This window comes from Cricetulus griseus (assembly GCF_003668045.3).
Source record: "Cricetulus griseus strain 17A/GY chromosome 1 unlocalized genomic scaffold, alternate assembly CriGri-PICRH-1.0 chr1_1, whole genome shotgun sequence".
NCBI classification, from domain to species: Eukaryota; Metazoa; Chordata; class Mammalia; order Rodentia; family Cricetidae; genus Cricetulus; species Cricetulus griseus.
The window spans coordinates 115,744,695-115,770,945 of record NW_023276807.1 but is presented as its reverse complement, the minus strand read 5'-3'; positions in this window follow the sequence as shown (position 1 = coordinate 115,770,945).

Sequence of the window (26,251 nt, the reverse complement as noted above, 5' to 3'; positions counted from 1 at the left end):
TATTAGAAGCTTATTAGAAGTTTCTTACAAAAGATTGACAGAAAAATGCTAGAAGCAAAGAAATTGTCTATTGTAGTCCTGATCTAGATGCTGACTGGCTGTAGAGTTTGAGGAACCGAGGGTAGAATTACACAATCCTTAAACAATTGGCCACATATCAAACTTCATTGCTCACTGGGAGGGAGACTTTGAACAAGTTCCAAACTCCAAAACACAGTTTTCATGACTGTAAAATAATGCCTATTACGTCAGTACCAGAGATGACTGTGCTTGTTAACTGGGATACCTTCTTTCATGGTTTCTGTGTTAAACATTCAATTGCATTAGCTGTTTTCATTCCTATTATTAGAGGCAATATATGAGGAATGCATTCTCTGATTTTCTAGGCCTGTTAGATGTCTATACTGAGCTCACAAGGCATGGGAGAATCATGTTCACTGTTGACTAAATATATCACTTTTTTATAATTTATGTCATTAAATATTTAACTTATTATCTTCATTAGCTCAACCTATAGTTAAGGAGGTCTGGCAAAGAGCTGAACATTTTGCAACTAACTGACATTCTACTGATGAATGAGGCAAAATCTCTTGAAAGAAAAATCAAGTCTGCACTATTATGAAATATTAATAGGTGAGCAAAGAAAGTTACAAAAATGAATCTCAGTAAAGAACTATTCCCAAGATAATCCTTGGTTAGTACAATGAGAGTAATAGACCTTGTAAGAGAGGTAATAGAATTGAGATTGAGGGTAGATTGGGTAACATTATCTAATCTAATGTATAGTCTGAAACAGACAACCATACTCCTGTGTTCTTGCCACCTACTTCCTGAAATGACACAGTGTTGTTTTCCACTTAGGATGTCAATATTACGAATTGGGTCATGACTCCCAAACTTACAATTGGAAATGCACAGTCCCTATATCAGGCAACCAGCCCATCTGTGGAATTTTGAAACCCTGTAATTTCTACCCATCCTCTCAGCAATAATTCCCTTTCATTCGATAGTAAGGTAGCAATTAAATAAAATGTAATATAATACACAAAAGAGGACAAAGAAAAAATATAAGATACTCCCAATAAAAATGGGAGTAATGTAGTGAGATACCCACCCCGCCTGCACCTGTAGCACTGACCGTGATCATTTGGGCATGGCCACAAGTGCTGACTTGTTGGAGAGTGGGTTTAGATCTGGGGTCTGAGCACAGATGGGCTCTTTCTTGCTTCCATTCAGGTTAGCAGGGGCAGCTTGGGTGGATTCTGGGAGCAGGAACTTGTGGCGGTCATCTGCTTCTTGTGTAAGGGACATCTCCCCGAATAAGATTATATAAACCTATATTCAGCCAAGTTCCAAGAATCTTGATTACTTCATCCATAGAGGAAGAAGATGGGAGAGGCACTGAACTTGTTTATATTACATGTGGGCAATAACTGAGAATTGAGTTTAACCATCTAATGGTCTCTGACATCTAACAAGACACTTAGCCTATAGCAAAACTGACTTTCTTTGAAGCTGTAACCAGAATTTTAGGTTCTCTACTTTAATTTGAAAAATGTCCTTATCTTGATTTTTAGTAAATGCAATAACTTCACTTATCTGCTTAAAATGTAATTAGAATATTATTTTAAGAAAAATTTTAATGTCTGGATGGTTTATATTTATTTTAAATATTAATTGATTTTTCCAAGTCTATAGTATCTAAACTTAATTCCCCATTCACACCTACCTGCATTGCTGTCCTTTTTGTCTGTTGCTCAGCTTTAAGAATATGTTTTGGAAGTTTCCTTTTTGTTTTCTTAAGTTTGCCAGTTGCCCACCGCTTTCTATATGTAAGGATGCTGAGTGTATCAAAGTAGCTCTGCATTTTAAGACAACTGAACTCCTTGATGAATTATTTCAAGCTGAAGCTGAAATCAATGAGAATTAAAAAAGCAAGTCAGGTAAGAATTGGGGTATAATTATGCATGTTTAAGACTAGACAGACTGTTATGAATTATAGGATAACCCATGTAAAATTTTAGTGAGGCTTTGTCTTACATTGTCAATTAAATAAACTTCTGGCCTACAGACTATAATTTGATTTATGTTGCCTTCCTCTTTCTTTTTTCAAAAGTGAGAAATTACAGAGCTATCCTAATGTTTCAAAAGATTAATTGTCCATAACACCAATTTGATTTGCATGAAGTCAGCACAGCTGTAATCATGCTCACCTTCCCCAGTGAATATACCTAAGAAAATATTTCTGGGTTACAAGTTCCATCATGTTACACTCAAGAAGCCAAGCTAAATACAACATAACCCGACTCCTCCACTTTCACCCTGGATGTTCTCCTGCAGTTGATCTTCAGATTTCAAAGTCTTTGCAAAGATTCCAAACTTCCAGGTTGCCAGAAGTTTACTACTTTGTTTTAGCCTTCTAATCTTTTTTGAAAGACGATAAGAAACCTATTTATCCTCTCTCAAGACAATTATATTTTGATAGTATCATCTGTTCTGCTTCCAGAGGTCAACTAGTAGAAAAACTAAGATAATATTGAATTCTAGGTTTTCCTTTCAGTCAGTCTTTGAGTTGATCTCAGTTATGTGTCATCTGGTACTATCTAATTTGTCACGAAATTTAACACATTGTGATCCTAAGTATCCCATGTAAAAGGAATTACCTCAAATCACAGCTACACGAGAGTGTATATCTCTACTTACCAATAAATACTTTTGTAAAAAATTGACAAATAATAAATATAAGTTTGTGAAACATTTTAATGTTCTCATATGCATCTTAAATAACTGTAAAAATTATTTGACAAACATATTTTAAAACAAGTCTTTTATTATTAGAGATATATGTTAGATACTGAACTTAAAGTTTTATTCTATGGTTTTTTGAAAAGAAGAAGCTAATGCAAAATTACTAAACAGTCAGGTCTAGAGGCAGATGTATTCAGACCATAATTAAAAAGTTCATAAGAGATTTCCCCCCTACTTACTCTTTTTAAAACTCTTTGCTTTTGAAATCTATATTCTATAAAGTGTACTGGTTTTCTCTCTGTGGGTAGAAGAGGAAGGAGAAAGGGTTTAAATTGGTAATGTAGACTCCAGAATGTATATTGCTCCAGAGACACCTGACTTAGGCACAATGTAGAGTATGCCAGAAAGTTTAAAGATACCTCAGAGAATCATATAGGGAATTTATGAGAACAGAGGTCCCAGCTGCACTTAATGGGAGGCAAGTAGAGTCAGAAAAAAGAAAACTATTCGACTCCAGTTTTTTACTGACCTTGAACAAATTACTCAAAAACCATAAGTACCTGCATTTGTCTTTTCCTGAAAATAAATATTATAATATAAAAATGTTTTGAGATTGCCTCCAGCCCTTGAACATACTTCTTTACACTACTGCCTTGAACATTCAGCTAAGAACTTGGTATCTTTGTACAATTTGCTCTTGCCTTGCCTGGCCACATACCAAAAAACACATATCCCAAGGGCAGTCAAAAATCCCATTCAATACTTGAAAGGTGAAAATACTAGTTTTTGGACTGAGGAGACAAAAGCAGTTGGATTCTGCCACCTGCATGAATAGACACTGAATGACAAATTATATAGAAACAATCACACCAAAACTCCCAAGAATGGTTAGAGACATCCAGGGAGAATAGATTGACAGATGATTGAGTTCAGGATCATTTGCTGAGTCCTGGTCCTAATTCTTCCTGTGTTATTGCCCTTGGTATAACTTCTCTAAATGTTTCTATAGAAAACCCTTCTTGTGTCATTGGGTCAGATTATATAGATTTTATTTTCCATTAAACAAAAGAATCTATAGTAAGAATGATACTGATTTCATTCTAGAACACTAAAACCAGAAATGCATGGTTATAGTTTGGGAGTTCCATGTCAGGAACAGGATGGCAATAGCAATGGCTATTCATATTTTTGATTGACTGAAGGTTGATGTTTGGATAACTTCCACACTTCATCTCATACATCCTCAGCAAAAGAGGGTTATGCTGTTAGTGACTTTGCAATGCTTTGGTAAAACACCATGAGCAAAGGCAAGTTAAGGAAAAAGGAGTCTATTTGGTTTACATCTCCAGATGGATAAGTTTCAGCATGATGGGGATACATGCACTGAGAGGACCATGATAGCTTGAGCAGTAAGTTGAAAGAGTACTTCTTCAAGTCAAAAAAGAAGCCCAGATAGCAAACTGTAAGTGAACCTATGCTATGAAATTCACAAAGTCTGCCCCAGTGACATACTTCTTCCAGCAAGGTTATACCACTTCACCATACAGTACCGCCAACTGTGCCAAAGTTGAGAAAGAATACACACACACACACACACACACACACACACACACATGCACGCGCATGCGCACGCGTGTAAGATATAGTGTCTGCATGTATGTATATGTATACACAAATCTACCCTTGTTCTCTCTACTGGTGTATGCATGCATGTGTGCCCATGTGAGCATGGGTACTTGTGTGTGTGTGTGTGTGTGTGTGTGTGTGTGTGTGTGTGTGTGTGTGTGTGTGTGTGTGCACGTGTTCGCACATGCATACACACGTGCATGCACATGCACATATTTATATAATACGTATGCAGGTAGGGAGAACAGGATATATTTTCTAAGAGTTCAGCTTTCCTCTTCATGGGAAAGGCTATGGTAGGAAAAGTCTTACTCAGGGACAAACATCTGAGCTCCTTTCTCATGGGTAAGGTGGTAGGAGAACAAAAGGCCCATACAAGTTAAATATAAGGAATAAGAGAGGACCCAGACATTTTATAAATTGCCAAACCCAGTGTCATTTGGTGAACTTCAAAATCAGGGTGTTTGTTGCCATCCTTATAGGAGCTACCAGTTTGTGTTCAATACAGTGGTTACTTTCCCCTCTTGCTGCATTTCAGTCAGTTGTCTCCTCCAGATAGTGAATTCTTTATTCCATGGAACAAACTCAGCTATCACCAGGATCTCCTTTACACAGTATTCATATACCTAAGTCTGTTTTTCTTATTGCAACTCCCAGAATGCTTATGCTGTGGAGGTGATCTATTTTTTTTAATTTTTTTTTATTTGAATTAGAAACAAGATTGATTTACATGACAATCCCAGATCCCTTCTCCCTCCCATCCTTCCCTACCACCACCCCCCCACTAAAACACTACCTATTACATACCCTTTCTTTTATTCTTCACCTGACTCAACCTTTCAGAAAGGTTGTGGAGGTGATTTAAAACAAGCAAAAGTCTACTGAGCCTTGCAATGGAAATAATTATTGGCACTGATCACTAAGAGGATGACCATGTATCTTGTGTATCTCTGACAGTCATGGATTCTGTTAGTACACACATGATTTCCACTCTGTTCAGCTTCATTCATCTTCACAAATGTCCTATTTTAGGTGGTTAATTGCATAAGTACTACACTTATAAATTCTGAGCTTTGTCTTACATTTGAATTATAAAATGTTTGAGTTGTTCCTGATTTCTGTTGCTAAGTTCCAATTTTATTGATTCCATATGAGGCTGTGATTATATGAAAGAGTCTTGCAAATTACAAATATCTGTTTGCTAGTAATCTGACAATGATATATAAACATCATGTTGTTTGTAAGTCTTTGCTAATAGACTAAATTAATTATTCCCATTAACTAATAATGTGAAATTAATTAGAATATGCCTCTGAGACATGCTTAGATTTATTAGGCAAAAGATACCCTAAGTATAATTATTGTCTGATGGAAGCCATAGTTGGATGCCAACTGTTGAAATCTCAAGCATAAGTCATAATAAGCTATAAAATGCCAATGGAATCTCCAAGGATAATTGGGTACAGCAAATAATATCTAATAAGTTGACAGTGAGTTTCTAAGCACAAATGTGTCTGGAAGTCACAAGAGCTTCGATCACAGTTGACATTTCAAACATAATGCATAAATGCAATGCATTAGACCATATACAAATATTCTCATCAGTATATTTTCTTGTTTGGTTAAATGTTTTCAGAAAACTTTAAACACAAATATCTTTCAATCATATTGATCAAAATACCTTATGTCTAATTACTAGTGTTGATTTGCCTTTCAGCTAATTTATCTTTTTGTATAAGAACTATAATTCTTAAATTATTTTCTTTTGGCAGACCATCCTCTTTTCTCCTACTACTGAAATACAGGAATTGAGACCTTCCTTACTACTACAATACTAGATTTTTCAGTAAGACCCTTTCAAGCCTCATACTTACAACATCCTTAATATCTCCAAAACCATTAGTCACTGCATTCTTAATACTTTGGCCAAAAGGAGCTAGTACTATACTTAATGCCTAAGAATCAATTTCTTTAAAATATTTAGTAACTATACAATGTCAGCAAACAGCTAGGAGTTGTCATGCACATTTATGAAATATAAACATTATTATAATCTTGTCTAAAAAGGTAACATGATATTATACTTGTCTTTTCCAAAAGAATAAACACCCATGAATCCAATAACTCTTTACTTTCCATGGGACAAATGTTGGCATATAGCAAAATGTGTTGAATAAATATTGCTTATTAGAAAATATGACATTAAGAGTTATGTTAATTACCAAATCCTGCTTCTCAAAACCCACTATGGCTTCAAACAAGACAATCTCATTATCCTGTCTATGTTAGCAGTGCACTGTGCAGTGTTTTCCATATTTACAAGAGTTCTGGGTCTATAGATTCAAATGGTTGTAGACAGAGTTTCTTTCCTGCCTGGTCCTGCTTCTGTTTAGCCCCAAATAAACAGAGTCGTATATTAATTATAAACTCTTTGGCCGATGGCTCAGGCTTCTTATTGGCTAGCTCCTCTCTTAATTATTAAGTCATTTCTATTAAACTGTGTATTGCCACAAGTCTGTGACTTACCCATAATGCTCCAGCATGTAACTCCTTTTGGCTGGAACATGGTGTCTTTCTGGCCACTTTTCTCTGCCTTCTTTCCAGAATTATCTTCATATGGTAGTCCTTTCTATACTTCCTGTCAGTGTTTTATTCTTCAACCAATAAGACAAACATATATACAGAAGTACAAACTCCATCAACTGGTCTTAGGTGAAAACTTTATAGTTATATTTGTGCATAGTCTCCTTGGAAATGCTGTGCCATTTTATGGATGTAACTCAAGAATCAAAGGATTTGGGATCTACCTGAAGTGCTGGAGTAAGTACTAAATTATGAGGACTATACCAGTTATTATTGTTTAAAGTTGGGCATCAAATGGACACCTCAAAAGTTTTCTACCATGAAAAGTTTCTAACAAGATTCCTAAGAGGAAACATTTAAATTTGCCTAGTTTGATCCAATAAAAATAGGACCAAAGATGTTTAAGTCTTGAAAATTTAACATATGATTAGTTTAAGTAGTGGGTAGGGGAATAACTTGGGGTGTAGGTTTAGATTGGCAACTTCTAGTCCCTTCTTTTGGCACACATGCACACTACTAAAATATTTCTACAGCTTGCACAATGGCATTTAGATATTCCACCACATCTTATTTTTTACCCCTTCTTTAAAAAGCATTTTTGGCAACTAAATTCATCTGCATATAAAAACCCACAGCTCGAAAGCCCTGTGGCTTGCCAGGTAATAGCTAGTCTGTCAAGTTCATTTTTAAAAACTAGTAGGTCAATTTCAAAGGAGTAAAGGCCACTAGTAGAATTAAATAATTATATTTTAGTCTTTATGTGTTTTTCTCATTGGCTTCATGTTTTAAATTCCAGCTGATTAAAATTTTCATAGAGTGATTACTAAAAGCAATGACATAACACATGCACATGTACATGATCCAATATTCATGGCCTTTTCTCATCCTAAAAGTGGCATTTCTGCATTAAATAAAATATTACTCAATGTATAAGACTGTCACTGGAACAAGATATTTACTTAAGCTTCAATATAGTGTTTGTTACAATTCTGATCCATATATATTCTTTTCATATCTGCTATCACCAATATTTATAGTTAAATGTTACTGCCAATTGCCATTCCCATTTCATTCACTTGCTGGTTGCTCCTGAAAATTCCCATCATCATTTGAGCTTCTACTTATCTGTAAAAATAAAAGAAGAAAGAAAACATTACCGATGATTACACATGCCTCATAGGGTGGGAAAAGGAATGGCTAAGGTTGACAATCTGAAGATCTTAATGCAGTTCATAGACTAAAGCTAGCATGAATGCCATGTTCATGTTCATTTCTTTCATCCATCTTATAATTATACATCTCATATATAGTTTTAAAATGGAGATCGCAAGGTGTGTTTCCTTCAAATGAAGTCCATAAATCTATACAAGGGCATTTGCCTATGGTCGTGAAAACCTTTCAGTTATATTTCTATAAATAATTTTTTTATATTTCAATTTGGATTTCATAAATCAATTCTACAGTCTCAGAAATCTCTTTGCAAAATTTGATTTTTATATTATTTATTAATTTCTTACATGCTAAATGAAATTTGAACTATTGACTGCCTGTTCTTTTGGAAGTATCTAATATTAAATTTTTAGGATGTAGGAGGAAAATCTTAAAATAAAATATTGAAGTATTTGGAGAAAAGCACTTTGTTTTTGTGGGAATTACTTTCTAATGCCCAGTACATGTCATTGTCGTGTGATGGCTTTATTTGCCCAAACATCTTAGAATATTCTGTTAGGTAACTGCTGTTATTACTATTTATGAATGAGAAAGCAAAAGTCAGAGGGATTATATGGTATGTTGTAGGCCACAGGATAAATTTTGGGCCAAACTGCCATCAAAACTTAGAAATATATTCTCTATATAAAAAGACAAAATCTTACATTCAGGAGTTCACAATATTTTAGCCCACTAGTTCAATAAATAGTTTGTTAAATGATATTTTAATTGCCAAAGTCGATCCCTAAAAACTTAAAGAAATTCTGAGACTTTTTCAATAAAATTCCCAGGGAATTCCATTGCAAATTGGATAAGTGCTCTTCCAGTGAGAATTAGCGTCAGGAATGGCCACCTTAGATCAGAGTGGCTTGACTGAAGAGTGGTAGCTACTATAATGCATATCTTAGTTATGGTGAGCAAGTCTCTGTATGTCAGATGGTACAGATGCTGTCTTGAATCCCTCAAATCTCTTTGCATGATTATGGGGAGACATTACTTTGGCATTTGCTATACAGTCTCAATCTCCTTTAAGAGAGTCACTCCATGTGATGTTGAATGAATAGATCCAGCTACCTTTGGTGTTAAGGCTTTTGCATTAGTTAACTTTTGTCTCCAAACTTAGAGGAGGAAAAGAGATGTGAAGTATTTGCCTTTAAGTCTCTGTATATTAGTCTACTAGGGCTTCCATGACAAAATTTTACCATCAAGGATTCTTAAACAATAGAAGATAATTCATTCATTTTTCTCACAGCTGCACATTCTGGATCAGAGCACAGACAACTTTCTTTTTAAGCTTCTCTTTTCATCTTGCAGATGACATATGTCTTGGTGTCTCTGGCAATACTCTTTCTTCAACATCTAGATGTTTCTGTTATCACTTTCAACTTCCTCCTTCCATCCCTCCCTCCCTTCCTCCCTCCTTCCCTCCCTCCCTCCCTCCATCCCTCCCTTTCTCCCTCCCTCCATCCCTCTCTTCCCTCCCTTCCTTGTGTAGGAATATTTGAATAACAGCAGATGTATATGCAGGTTCTCATGTACCTGTGTGCATGTGAATGAGGAGCCTAGCAGTTACATTCCACAGGAAACAGCTACCTTATTTCTTGAAACTTGGCATCTGATTGGAAAATGAGAGCTTGTTCTTTATAGGTTAGGCTAGGTGGAGAGCCAACTCCATGATTTCTCTCATTTCTGTTTCTATAGTATGGGATTACCAAGGCACACCACCACATCTGCCTTTGCACAGGAATGCTGGGGCTAAAACTCATGTCCTCAAAAGCTTTGTGTAATGACCTATCTCCCCAGACTCCTCTTTTTCTTCCTTTAAGGACACTAGACCTAGTGGATTAAAGACCCTTGTTTGAATGAACCACTCTGAAAAAAGCAGTTATGTCATTGCTGAAAGTGACAACTTTATTTATTTTGGACCCAATAAATGTTAAGTGCCACAGTTTTCTAAGCTTTCTCTCAAAATGAAAATTTAAAGAGAAGGAATTGTTTGTTACAGAAGGAGGTGCCTAAGGGGTTAGCACAATTTCTGTATTTGGGATGGGCTGGAGACACTGCTGTTAAACACAATTAAGTGTTTATTTTTTTCTAAGCATAAGCAAAGAATATAGTGTACATATATGAATACCAGGTCTTAGGAGACATTAACAGAGAATTCTCAAATCCTTTCTTCTACAACATACCCCTGAAGTTAGCATGGAATCCTTTTTATTATCTCAATAAAGTTCTTCTTAACCTTAAAAATAAATATTTATTGAGGCAAAAATTATTTCATTGAATGCCTGTTCTAATGTCAGAATTGCATTAGTCATTGAATTTTCTTGGCTTTTCTATGCATGGAGATCTTTTCATGAAACCCAATTTATAAACAAAGTAAAAGTCTTATAATGAGATCCAGAATTTCCCCACATTTTTACACCTAAACAGGGCCAAAAATTGACAAAGATTTCTTCACCAGACATACCTAATATAAGGCTAAAATGTTTTGTTACTTTTTGACATTCTTTTATTAAGTGTAATGATATGATATAAAATAAAAGAATGATGCATTTGTGAAATAATTACTTTAGTATTACTGTAAGTTTACCAGAAGCAGGGAGTCTTAATCCATTTTAACTAGATTAATCCCTTTTCTAAGCTGGCTGATTTCTGTCACAGTGTTTTCACATAAGCTTCTAGCTTACAGTTAAGGTCTTAAGTGCAAATATTTGGCACAATTCTGGAATCACAGAAACAGAATCAATATCAATACAGTAAATTCATTGGTGAAGTGAGAAAATATAGACACAGAGACTCCCCAGAATAAGATAGATATGGGGAGGGCAGGCAAAGCTGGACAAATGATGGCAGCCATCCAGCACAGGCTATTTCTCACTGGTTTTTCTCACTAGGTCATGAGGCAATGTGTTGGTGTCAAATTCACTGCTGTGTAAGACAGCCAAGCCTAGAAATGTTTCATATACCTGAGGAGTCATATTAATTAAATATGCTGAATTCAGCTTTTCAAGGATTAATAAGAGATCTTTCATTTAGTGAAGTCAGAGTCCCTTTAACATTTAATATCCAGTATTTTATAAAAATCATCATGTTATTGAGTTGTCAGGAAAGGGTTTTATTAACATTTTATGTGTGTCTGGAGTATGTTCTAATTCTACATAGTAGTTAAATTCTTAATAAGCTATAATACTAATTCAGCCATAAAGAAGCTCAGTTGCTTGGGTAGATGCAGCTATATATTACTTTAAGTCCCTAAGTTCTTTGAATCATTCCATATGAGCCCATATATATCTTAGGTCCTCTATTGAAAATATTTAAAATTTCCTTTTTTTTCTTTTTAATTTTTTTAATTTAAATTAAAATCAATCTTATTTTACATACTAATTCCAGTTGCCTCTACCTCACATCCTCATAGTCCCCACATCCACCATCTCCCCATTCCACCCACCATCCACTCCTCAGAGAGGGCGAGGCCTCCCATGGGGGATCATCATTGTGCCTCACATCATTGGGAGCAGGACCTAGGCCCTCCCCCGATATATCTAGGCTGAGAAAGTATCACTCCATAGGGATGAGCTCCAAAAGCCCATTCTTGCACTAGGGATAAGTACACTGAGGCCCCATAGACTGCCCGACCCACCCCAACTGATGCCCACGTTCAAGGGGCCTAGTTCAGCCTAGTGTAGGTTCCCCAGCTGTCAGTCTGGAGTCTGTGAGCTCCCAATTGCTCAGATCATCTGTTTCTGTGGGTTTCTACAACATGGTCTTGGCCCCTTTGCTCATTACTCCTTCCTCCTCTACAAGTGGACTCCAGGGGTTCAGCTCAGCACTTATCTGTGGATCTCTGTTTCTGCTTCCATCAGCTACTGGATGAAGGCTCTGTGATGGCATTTAAGGAAGTCATCAACCTCATTATAGGGGAAGGGCATTTAAGGTAGCCTCTTCACTATTGCTTAAATTCTTAATTGGGGTCATACTTGTGTATACCTGGAAATTTCCTTAGTGCTAGGTCCAGATGAAAACTTTCTACACCTCAATAAGTCTCTCAGCCGATGCAGCAATCCAAATCAGACCAAATCAAATTGAATTAGAAAAAAAAAACCGAATTTAATGGATAAACATTCCTGGGTGGCCTTCCAGACTCCAGGAAGGAGATGGGAAAGAGAGACTGGAAAAATACATGTATATTTTCTGGGAGGCATTTTAAATACCCTGTGGGAGTGGTCTTGAGCATCTCTGGTGGAGGAAGGTCATTATTTGGCGGACCCTCTGAGATGCAACAGGGCTTGGGGGGACATAGGGGAGGAGGGCTTGGTTGGAACTTGCACCATAACATTCTAGACTCTTTGGGTATATGGACTCTGCTTCATATCTGGATTCTTCCTGTTGAAAAGGGATGATGTGGGGAGGGGGCAGTCAGTAGGATCACACTCAGCTGGGGTATGATTGAAGAAGCATTTGATAAGCTTCCATCTTGTAGACCTCAGGTACTTGTTCCTTGAGGAGAGAGAAGGCAGGTTACCATGGTGAAGTCCCAGGAGCTGATGCAGATGCTGCCTTTATCTGGAGGATCCTCTGTGGGCTCACCTTGCCACAGGCAGGAGGAGTGAGTTTGCAAGATACACTAAAAATGGGTGGGGTCAAAATGGACTCTGGAGACTATTAGTTTTTATCAAACCAGATTTCTTGATACAAAAGCAGAACTTCTCCCAGGAAATTTCAGGTATCTATATGACAGCTGGAATAGATTTACAACTTGGTGAAAGCAAAAGACTATGGCTTTAGCTTAAAAGGCACTAACATTTTCAGAAGACAATCAGAGGAAAATTAAAACTCTGAACCTCTGAAGTTACATCTGAAACCTATTAATCCCTGACTATGAAGCCTGTAAAAGAGGCACACCTGTCTATACTTTTAGCAGGAAACTTAATTTAATTAACTAATGAGCTATCAGTACCCTAGTCCTCAAATGCTATCAGATAAGTCTGAAAGAGATAAATAAATTAGCAAAAGTGGGACAGCTTTTTCAGCTGATGCAGTTCCAGGTCCATGATAAGTTAATAATAAAAGTTGTTGAAATGCAATGAGAACTCATTTTCACTCTGCAATGTACAAATTTGTGTATTTTAGAAGATATTTTTGTAATTTTTATATAATTGCATCATTCCCTCATCACTTTCTTGTATATTTATTAAATCACTTAATTACACTTTTCATGTCCATTATAAAGTAAGGTAACTAAATCCTAGGAACTGTTAAATTTTAATCTTAGTTACATGGTAAAAAAATTTTTTGCAAATCTAGTGTATTAGTTTCTTAGAATCATTTTAAAAATTGTTATAATAATACAACATGCAAGAAACTCCTGCTCAAAAGATGGCTTCAGCTTCATGGATAACAGTTTTTGGTGCACTTGAATTAGGACCTGGGTTGGATTCTTAGCAACCATGTAAAGGTTCTGTGTCACTAAGAGATTGTGTGACCACACCTAAGTGGATGGATAGAGAGAATAGTGTGCTGAGGTTGCTAACAAGCTGACCTAGCCAAAAAAACACAGGTACAAATTTAGTGAGAGATGCTGTCCCGAGAGAGGAAGGTAAAATGTCATATTTTAGGATATTTAAGGTCCATCTCTAGACTTCACACTTGTATAGGTATGCAGCTCATACACTCATACACGTATCACACACACACACACACACACACACACACACACACACACACTATAACAAACTCCTGTCCTCAAAGATCTGGAAGCCAGAAGTGGGAAACCAGCTTCTAAGGAGAACAAGCTTCATCAGGAGGCTCCAGTGGACAAAGCATCTTATATCCCTCAGCTTCTGCTAAAAATGAATTTTCTTTGGCTGCATCACTTGGGGCTTTGCCTTATTCTGACACAGTCTTCTCCTTTTCTGCTAGTGTCTTCTCTTTTGTTACGAGGACAAATGTCATGCATTTGTAACTGACCCAGACAATTCAAGATAATTATTCCCTGAAATCCTTGCTTTGATTACATGTGCCTAAACATTTCTTTCCCCCAAATCGGTTAAAATGTGTAGATTATTAGATATAGGTTCCTTGGTTAACAATTCAACTACCTACACCAAGTTTTGTTGCTGCTATATCGTCTCTGTTTCTATGATCCTCTGCAAGTAACTACATAACAATGATGAACACAGTAATATTATACTCAGTGAACAGAAAGATATAATCCTTGACTGAAAAGCCGGACAGAACTAGAAAGCTAGCATCATCATTATATCATGTATGTTTTGGTTTAGATAACTCACTACTCATTCCTACTTTTAGTTTGTCATCTCTAAAATGCTTTCCTACACTTCCTACCATATCTTGCTAGGAAAAGGTTTTAAAAGTTAATAAATAAGCAAATTTATCATTTTAATATATAGACACAAAGTGTTAAGTGTTCTTATCCTGCCCAGGAACACAAAAGTGTACCAGAATTGAGACAATAAGGAATTCTTCTATATATTAAACTTAAAAAGATGATTTTGAAAGAGATCATGTTCTAAATGTTTATAGATGTATTGGATTCCTTTATATCGATGAAGACAGATAAGTGCTGTTTAACAAATGAAAAAGAAAAATAAAATAATAAATTTTTGCAAGACCATTGTAGAAAATAATTATAGTCTGGAAAAATAGATTATTGTGATAACTGATGAAGAACCTAAAACTTGAGAGGAGAGATGTGCACCAAAGTCTACACTGTTAGAGAGTTTGGAGGCAAGGGGATATTAGGTTTGGTTTGTAGCAAGAGCATTTATTAATTTAATATCACCAGCACAGAAGGAGGTCCTATAAGAATACACAGAAAACAAAAAATCTTGACTAAGAACAGAAGAAAACGATTCGAAGAGTAAACAATCTCAGAGCCCATTGTTCTTTAATAGTCCTTCTGTGAGGTAATGATGCTGTTATAGAAGAAACATACAGAGTGTAGTGAAAGCCACAGATGCCCTGGTGAATCACACCTGCAGAAGCAGCATCTAGCTAGAAGACCTTGATTTCAGAGCTATGAGTTCTTTCCTTTACCTTCCAAGTAGTATCTCATTGTTTATAAAATTTTAACATGTTTATAAATTCTACAATTCATGAATATTTCTCACATTTTACATGACAAAATTGTTACCAATCATTCAGTTTTTCTTGATGATAGTGCTGGAAAGAAAGTCATTAGAACTAAAAACTAAACCAAAGAAACAAAACTTACAATGCAACTGAAACGTGAAAAGCGTCAGTAAAAAAGAACCTTCACTTTGTGGAAATATTAAATTTTATTGTGTCTGTTAGCATGTTACCAGGCCTTCTCAGCGATTCCTTTCTTAGAAAAAAATATATGTCAGGATTCATAATTGAAAGTAATCACTCTTGAGAATGTCTCCAACCTGTAACATTCCAAACAATCATCAGAACTGGGAATATCAACTAAGCCATATTTAATAGGCCATGTGCACCAAAGTGACATAGGCACACATCGAGGTGGATGCTCCTCTAGATAATGTAAGGAGAAAGACAAATGCCTCCATGTGATATACAAAGCTGGATTCTGCTTCTGTGGGTGCCATCATCAAGATGAGTGAAGCATGGTATTTTAGGATGCATACAGAAATAAAAAATGACATGATAAACAAGGAACACAGAATATTAAGTATTCAAAAATTTGCCAAATGTAAGGGGAGAAGAATGGAACAGTCTAACTTCCAAGGTACTAATCATCTTCCCTCAGCTAAAAACATGGTGATACTGAGCAAGTACTGCCTTCCTCTGCCCACTCACAGCACTTTCTGCCTGTTCATATGTGCATGTCCACCTCTAGGTTTGATTTCTCTCACATTACTTTTTAAATTGCAAACAAATGTAGTTCCTTTGAGAAAATAATACGATAGAATTTCAGAGTTGAGCATAAGCTAGCCCATATTTTAATAATTACTGAATTATACTTTATATTATGGTACTAAGTATAATAAAAGACCTGGTGACTTCAATTACTATCAGTCAAGAAATCCACTCTGTTACCAATATTGTGCCTTGTTGCCAAAATCATATATATACTTTAAATATATCTTATTTACTTAGTTGTCTATGTCAATGGAGTTTGTGTATGCCAAAGGTCCTGCATGGAGGCAAGGGGACACTGTGCAGCAGTGGTTTCTCTCCCTCAGTCATGTGAACTCTAGGGATCAAACTTGGGTCATTAGACTTGACTAAAAGTGTCCCCTTTAGCCATATTGCTACCTCCAAATAATATTATAATACTCATTTTAATACATACATATTTTCTCAGAAATGATATTTTATTTTGTACATAGTGACCCCCCCTTCCTAACCATATTTTTCGTTGGCAAACTACACATCAAATCTTTGTCTCCCTGCACTGAGCAAAAAATTGCAGAGAAAGAAAAGAAATCTTTGCTTTTTTTCTACCAGAGCTTAAAGGAAATCAAATAAAATCAATTTGTACTATAACCAGAAGGGTATATGTTCATGAGAATGTATATTTGAGGAAATGAATAAAAGTTCCTGGAATTTTACAAGGTGTGACTCAGATTTAGGAAAATTATTTAAATAACTCTTAAACTACTTAGATCTTACTAAGCATGGAATATTTCACAAAACCTTTTCAATATTACAATTCTAACATCGTACCTGTTAGTGTGATTAGATTTTACTTCATCATTCTAGAATTTGCTTTCTGTAGTATGTCTGGCTATGTGTTTGACAAGATTTTTTGGCAGTATATAGAAAGTTTAATAGCCAAGCATGTGGGAGAGTGAGAGATTTTCCGTCTGTTAATTGAAGGGAGCCAAAAGGAGGAAACGCCATTACGCAATTCTTGAACCATGAGGCTAATGCAGACTGTTTCACAAAGTGGCTCCCGTTGAATTTGATATACAAAGACCTGAACACTTCTATCTACAGAAAAACTAATCATTTCTTTTCTTGTTAAAAGATCGTTTTATGATCATGTTTTACTGTTGGGTTGTATTTTACTTATGTGATGATAAGAAAAGGACACAGTCAAAGTTCATATGAGAAGCTTTAGCCTGAAGATGATATTCCTGAACATTCTGAGATGACTCTCAGAAAATAAGGAAGATACTCTGAGTCCTTGAAAACAATTGTATACCCTTTCAGTAGTCCAGTAAAACAATTCAGCGTCTATGCCCAAATGAAAACATGTGCTCCATAAATGTTTACAAGATACTTTTATTAGATTGCCATATTTTTTAAAAGACAGCAGCTAGAATGATTGCGAACATAGTGAGCTAACTTTTGTTTTCTTTATAATCAAAGGAGTTTCATTCTGTGACAGCAATGACTTTACCCCCAGCTTTAAATCAATTTTCTTTCCCACTTTAGCTCTTGATGCTCTTTTGCCTTAAACACTGCTATAAGTTGTAATTGTTCTTACTACACATATGAATTTAAACTTCCTTTTGACTATTGTTCATATGAAGAAATGACTGGAGAAGTAAATCTCTAATTTACTTTGTGAAAAGTAAGCCTTGTGTGATGTGATGACACATGCCTGTGGTCCTCATTCTTGAAAGGTAAAGGTCAGAGATTGCAACAAATTTGAGCTGGGCTGTGTTACAAACTCCAGGCCAAACATTCTTCCAGATTGCACTCACTGAGCAACTTGCAGAAGTGATAAAGGAATGCAGAGAGAATAACCTATGAAAAATTATACCTAACTTGGTTGCAAAGCAGGAAAAGATTACATTAACCTATTAATTGAATGCTGGGCAGCAAATTAGGATCTGAAATGTGTGTGTGCATGTGTTTAAAATCAGAAATGAAATGAACAATTAGATAACCTTCTAAGGAGATCTTAAATCCAAAGAATCTAACTCTTGAACTGTGTAGTATTAGGGAGTTGTGCATTCCTGCATGGGGAAACAGTTCATATATAATGTTAAGAAGGCAAGCATTTGAATCTTAATTTAACTTTAGAGCACATTTAGGCATTTTTCCCTTTTTAGTTTTTTTACTTCCTAGAATTCTGTTCTAAGTATGATTAGGTTTTGTTGTGGAATTCTTGTATCTTATTGTTGGTATTTGTAGGTGGGGATTTCCCCCACCTAGGTAGAATTCTGCACTCAGATCATAAAGAAATGGGAACACACTGGTTGTGAGCAGGGAGTTATTTCAAGTGTCAAGAAAAGCTCCCAGATCACATTGAAAGTTGAGAAATTGACACATAAGTTCAGAAAGGAAAGAGACTTTTTGTGACTCAAATAAGAAGCACATGAGCTTCCACATAACACGTTGGGCATTAATTAATTGAAAAATTAGGAAATGCAATTCTTCCTCTTTGAAATCTAACACTGACACTTCATGGTGAACTATGGTCTATTGTATACAGTCCAGAGTCATGTGAAGCAGCAACAGTGGAAATGGAGGAAGCTTGGCTCTGTTGATGACTTCATTGGTATTCTCACCTACACAGAAGGTTTTACATTTTCTGCTCATACCATTTGTTGATACTTTTAGAATGATGATCAGAAATATAGGACTTGTAATGACTGTTTTTATCAAGTACATTATAAATTAACTTCTGTTTGCTGTTTAAATGTTTTATTTTCTAACCTATTGTTGAAACTTTAATTTCTGGGTAATTTAATCTAAAAATGTCATACATTATTTTATTCTAAGCAAACCTAAGTCATATTTTTCCTAATTTGGACATGTGGTTCTATTGTTATTTATTGCTACTTTAATGACTTACCAAAAGTTGTAAGAATCTAATCTGAAAATGTTGAGTCATGAATCAATGTTTACAACTGAAATACTGTCTTTAGGCAAGTCTCTACCACTGACCTATACTCCAGTCAGTAACATTTTGTTTAATGTGGTGAATTTATTCAGTTAACTTTGATCAACAAATTAAGCTTGTCTTCTCTATCATTATTTTTAGACTTGCTGAATATGAATTCTTTTTCTCATAGTTAAGTCATTAGCTATTAAACAATTATTTACTTTATTGGTCACACCAAATTTGTTTACCATTCCTTTCTTCTAAATGTGAGGAAAGTCAGTTATACCCCACTAGGCTGAAGAATTCAGAGCTTGGTCTGGTTGTACCACAGCTAGAAATGAACATTCTGACCTTGCCTATCTATCTCTACAGCTATGATTACCATACAAGTAGGCAGATTCATATTTTTTCTCCTTCACCTTTAAGGAAACAAAGTTGGATGCAGTCCAGAGGAGGGAGTGAAATTGTGGGCAATGGAGCATGCCATCTGGTAGGAATATGCTGGAAAATCTTCAGCTTTTTCATTTCAACAAAGGTAAAAGTAAAAGTCTATTAATTCAGCTTCTAACTTGGCTCAGAAATGAATTCCACAAGTCTCAAATTGCATCTGGTTTACTACATGTCTGGCTCTAATATGTACCATGAAAGCCAGACAATTTGGATGAAAATGTTGTTCCTCTCTAAGCTTTTAGCAATTGGGAGGGAATAGAAGTGTAATTCATCTCTTAAATTCTGTCTCTTCTATATGTCTTTATGATACTGATCTGGAAGGCAAGATCTGTTTGGGCTGTTCCTTGGGTGGTAAAATAAGAACCCAAAGTTTCTTAATGAGGAAAGGATAATGTTGGATAACACAACTTTTATATCAAAACACCTGCTAATAATAACCACAATGCCAGTGTCACTTTGACACCAGCTCTCTGCACTCTGAAATGATAGTCTCTGATTTCTGCATATTATTCTTTGGCTCTATGGATTTCTTTGGAAAGTATCATGGTCATTTCTTATTGTATGACTGATCACTTCTTTATAACATATTTTCTGTGTGTCTGCAAATATCCATGCTTTAAGTAAGAGCCATGCTAATGCACCTCAAGAGAACAAGTAGTGTTGATTGCCTCATATGGCTTTAAGGACATGATTACATTACTATCAATAGCATAACATGGAGCTTAGTCTTTCTATCATGGAAGTACAATTAATTATGTATTCAAGCCTATAAGAGGAGACAGTTGGCTTTGACAGCTACATCCAACTTATCATCTTCAGTGGAACTGAAAACATTTTAGATCTTCCTCTGAGAGATGTTGACTTAAGTGCCATTCAACCAAAGTATGGTATGTCACAATTTCTTGCAAAGAAGGATACAGCTTTGTTTATTCTATCTTTTATTCTGTAGATAGAAAATGAGTTGAGGAAATAGTGTTTTGTGTTTTTTAAACCAATCTAAAGATGCAGCTAAATGCATCAAACAATTATAATATGCAGTAATGGATAAATAAAGTGATTATGCTGCTAGGTACTAATTTGTGGGGAGACACATGGAAATTAGCAAAATGTGACAATATCAAAATATACAATTTAAGTCAGCAACCAGAACTCATGTAAAGAATTTACATTCCAACATGTCTACTATTCATTATTGCCATAAGAGATAAAATGTTCAGTGTATGAACTGGCAACCTATCAGCTATTAAGTTCTCCAAAATGGAAATACTTTTTTAAGATTTTGTTTTCAAGTAAGTGTATGTGTGTGCCTACATGCATGTGCATGTACACGCACAAGCACGTGTGTTTGAATGAGAGTGAAGTAAGTGAATACAGAGTCCAAAGAGGAGCTAAATGAAGTTACACAAAGCTGTGAACTTGCAGATATAGATTCCAGCAACCAAATCCAGGTCCTCCTAAAGAAGAACAAGTGCTTTTATCCACTGAACTATCTCTCCAGTCACCAAAATTTCAGTATATTAACAGTGTCAAATCAGTATTATAATTGAACATGATTCATATTTTTAAAGTAAAAGCATGTTATCCAAAGAGATGAATTTAAATTTTTCTTATGATCTTAGGAATAGATATGATGCTCACTAGATTCAAACATAAAAAACAGGCACAACACATCATTATTCAAATGTATAATTTCTAAGGGCCATCTAGTCTTGAACCTTAAGTATTTGATATATAAGAATCTGAACCACATCATATGGATGGCTTCTATGGTAATATAAGACATCCAGGCTAGTAATTAAGTGCATCTTTAGGAAGAACAAATCAATAATGAACATGAAGCTAGGCATGCAACTACCACATCCAAGAGGTCAATAGGAAGATCAAGAGTTCAAATAAGATCTGAGGCTACATGGTGATTTGGTATCTAGCCTTAAGTAAGACCATTTTTCCAAACAACAAAAAATAGGTGTGTGTGTGTGTGTGTGTGTGTGTGTGTGTGTGTGTGTGTCTGTGTGTGTGTGTGTGTGTGTGTGTGTGTGTATGAGAGAGAGACAGAGACAGAGACAGAGACAGAGACAGAGAGAAACAGAGAAACAGAGAAACAGAGAGAGAAACACACAGAGAGAAACAGAGAGCGACAGAGAGAGAAAGAACAAACACATGAACAGAGAAGGAGGGGAGATAAAATAAAGGTGAAATAAAGAAACAGCAGAAAATAATTAATATCAGAAATCAACATCATGAGTCAGACTTCAGAACAAAATATTTCACTAAAGTTCTTGGAGGAAAACATGAATCAAATATGTTTTGCAACACAAGAGCATAGAGCAAAATTCATAATCTATTGCAGACAATCACTTGAGAGTTTGAACATGTTTAATTTCTCTCAATCCTAACTATCCTTATATATAATTAAGAAAGAGCAAGGGAAAACTTCACAACATAGTGAGAATTAGGACAAAAGATAAAATATTTTGGTTATGCTAGTCACATTTCAGTGACAACATCCATGACAGAAGCGATATAAGGAAGAGAGGGTTTGTCTTAATCACAAGTTAAGGGGTAGAGAAGACCTGGGACATTGGCAGTCATGAACTAAAGTAAGTTCCTTGGAGCATTTTCTCCCTTGTATTCAGTCTAGTACTCTAGTACACGGATTGGTGCTATGAACTTTTGGGGTGGGTTTTTCCAATTCAGTTTGCTGAATTTAAGCAAACAAGACCTCAAGTTGGTCTCTTACATGATGAGTCTGTCAATATTAACTATAAAAATAATCATTTGTATTGAAAATCATGATTTTTTTCAAGCAGTAATATGTTCAGAGTTCATGATAGATGATTCCATGTACAAACACACACACATACACACACACACAAACACACACACATACACACACACACACACACACACACACACAGAGTGAATAAGTGGGTGAGTGAAATGAACAAAGATCAGATACGGTGATGATTTATCATCAACCAAGGTGACCTTTGGAGATTCCATTTGGTGAATATGGCCTGACCATCATATGGAAGAGTCCCCAATATGAGTAAGCTAAGGGGCAGAAGGCTGAAGTACTTGCCAAATACTGCTGCTTGCAGTTAAGTGTCATAACTTGCCCAATGTAATACCAGCTATATTGTGTTTAGAGACTCAGTGAACAAAACCAGAACATTCGGCTCAATAGAGATGTGGGTCAGTGCCATGGTATCTGTCACAGCTTATATTAGAAATAAACTGTGTGCCTCATACTATTATTATTATAGTAATGAAATGAAAGCTATTCTATAACTGTGAAGAGGCACCATGACCAAGACAACTCCGATAAAATAGAGAATCTAAGTAGCCACTTGCTTATAGTTTCAGAAGTTTATTAAAGGATCATGATGGCTTTATCAGGCAGGTATGTCACTGGAGCAGTACTTGAGAGTTTGACATCTTGACCAGCAGGCAACAGGCCTAGAGAAAGATATAGATGTGGGGTTTTGAAACCTCAAAGCCCACATTCTGGTGACACACCTCCTTCAATAAGACCACACCCACTCCAAAAATGCCAAAACTCCTAATCCATTAACTGGGTACCAAACATTCAAACATATGAGCCTATGGGGGCCATTTTCATTCAAATCACCACAGTAAAGGTTAGTGTTCAAGTGTTCAGAAATAATGTGATTGCTGAATAAAAACATGCAGTTATCTGCCTTAACCCTTCTCATCTGTCTCCACTGTACATTCTATTCACTTTCATTAACTAGCAGTGTTAATGAATTTTGATTTTCAAATATTTTTTTACTACATTTCCCTCATCACTCTACTTTCTGATAGAACACTTCAACTTTTTTCCAACTTCCAGCCCATTTAAATTTGGAAATGGTAACAGTTTGATTTCTCTGGGAGCAGAAGAGTTGAGGGTTTGAGCTATAAAAATTCATATACATTTTTACTTTCTTTGTCACATGCTCCATATGTGAATATTCTCCCCTCCACTCACTAGACAAAATATATTTGGTTTTATCCTTAGTGTTTCCCCACAGAAGTCTGAGGCTCCTGAGGTGTAAACAGCTTTCCTAAGAGCTAGCATTTGACTTTGTCCACAATAATACAATCATAATACTTCAAAAACATACTTGGTTTGATGGTTCAGGCTTGACAAAAGTCTTTTCATTGAAAGTTCAATAAAATGACTCTTCTTTTAAATAATACCCCCAAATCTACACTTCTTTCCCCAGATTATCTGTATATCTGTTCACCATGTGGTTATTACAGTTATTTAGCTGCAAAGTGCCTAATATTATTCTAATTTTCCAGACTTATGGATGAGTATGAATCTGAAATCCACAATTTTTTAAGATAACAAGTATTATCTATTGATTTTTGTGAAGGCAGTGTTGTGGAATATTGATGTATAGTACAATAATGAGATCATCTCAGCAATGGGACCCACACTTCAACATGAAATTCACTTTTTATAATACATTAATACACATTACTCAAAGATAAATTTTGTACTTTTTTTAGCAAATGTAGGTTTACTGTAATCCTTTGCTCAAGACAAGGTATGGATTTCTGCACTTGTGTCCTCATAATAACTTTTAAGAGATTCGGGAATTTGGAATATCACAGATTTTAAAGATTTGAATAAGGGATGCTGAACTTATATATGGTGACCATTTCCCATTTCAAAAAAGAAACATACAAGAACAAAAACCTCTCTCATTGTCATCTATATTGTGTCCTTAAAAGCAACTACTAAGAAAGGGCTTTTCTATCTACAGGAAATTGTCATTTTGTCAAATTCTTCTCTATCTTTGCTTGCATAAGTTTTGTTCTTTATTCATTATTTGAATGTTTATTTCTCATTTCTTTACTATGATGAAAGCCATATCAGAGATGAGATTTTTTGCCTTGCCCAAAATCATGTTTAGTAGTTACAACCATTTCTGAAGCATCATGTATTTTCAGACATAATTTCTACAACTCCTGAATGAACACAGGGGTTACTTGCAATATTTTGAAGCATATTGAAGAGGTATGGTTCTCAGTTCCTAAAGATGCTATGGAAAATATATGCAATGGTCCTGATGATTCTTCCAAAGGAATGGGGAGGAATTTTTGCATTTATTGGTTTACCCTGGAATCCACACAAATCTTAGATATGAGGACCATCTTTTCTATATTATGAGATTTCTGCCTTCCATTCTTGGGGGCAGCCATACTAGTACGCATCAGTTGCTTCTCAGAAATTTTTTGTTTCAAGAGGACTCCAAAGGAGAGGAGGAGGAAAGTGCAGAAGACAAGAATGCACAAATAATAACTGTGTAGCAATTTGACATAACTGCAGTACCCAAGTCCAAAACAGTTTTTATAGTAATTATGTTATTGAATATGAGTAAGACTATTGAGGAAAAATCTAAAAACCAGCCTTTCATGCCAAGTAGTTTGAGTTGCTTTTATAAAGAAAAGAGAGAGATGAAGTCCTGAAGAGATTTAGTGAAGCCCAGGGTCAGGCACACCCATGAAGACATGATCTTTCAGTGTGTGATTTAATTATTTAATTATCTAGTGTGTGATTTCTCTTCAGTGCATAGAGTTCTGGTAACAGCCAATGTCACATGCCTCTATTATGTTGTTGAATTGTTAAAACTGCTAAGCAAGGAAAACATAAATTTCTCAAAATTTCCATGAATGTTTACAACTAAAGCACCTTAATCGTTAACCTGGAGAACTGACAAAGGAATTCAGCTATTAACAGTCCCATATTGTAACATGTTTCACTGAATAAAATTGAAATTTTATAAGAAAATCAAAATAAAACCAATTGTTAAGGTTTTAGAAGGTAGAGAAATTTCTAGAACAGAAAATAGCAATATTTTTCTCTAACATTATAAACAACAAATATTTTAGATTTTCTCTTTCTTTTTGTTTTATTTTGTTTGCTTCTTGCTTATGTTTTTAGTCATGTAGTCTCTTTTATAGCTATTCACTTTTCTTGTGGTGAGAAAACAGGCATAGTCACAAGAAGTGTGTTCAATAAAAATCTATCTATAAAATAAGTGGTAGCCTGTCACAGTTTGTTTTCCCTACTTGTAGCTTACATTGGAAGAACACCTCCTATGAGAAAAATAGTAATATTTAGTCCTTCTGAATACTGAGTTATTTGGGGTTGGCTATGGTGTTTTAAGTAATGTAAAACAGTAAATACAACATCTAAGAACGGTAATGAGTCTTGAATAAGATGTGGACTGGAAAATATTAAGTGAGGTAACCCAGGCTCAGAAAGAAAAACACTGCATGTTCTCTCTCATATATAGACCAAGCCTTCTAATTGCTACATACGTGTATTTATGTAGGAATAAGAATATGTTGAGTTCATCAAATTAAAACAGAGCCCACAAAATGGTGAAAAATAAAAATTTAATAGAAGGAAATTGGGAGAGTAATAAGATACATGTAGTATGAAAATAACATAAGGGATGGCTGGAGATAAAAGCAAAAACTTGTGGCAGGGGCTAGGTGGATGAAGAAGAGGAGTCTAGCAAGATACAGGAATCAATACACACGAAATATGCATCAAAATGCTAGGAGGGCATAATATTTTGTATACAAAGTTAAAAATAGATAAATAAATAGATTCTATATTAAACTGTGGAATTTAAAAGGGTTATCAGTTTGGGTGTAGGTTTTTTCCGGGTCCTTTGTGACAGGAAGAGATCATTAAATTTATTTTAGAGCTGGTAGTTCTGAGGTAATAACAAAGGCAAACAGGCAGTGACTTACACAGTTCCATATTCTTCTCTAAACATGGGTTCTAACTCAGGTCATCTGACTCCCCAGCCAGTGCCTTTATGA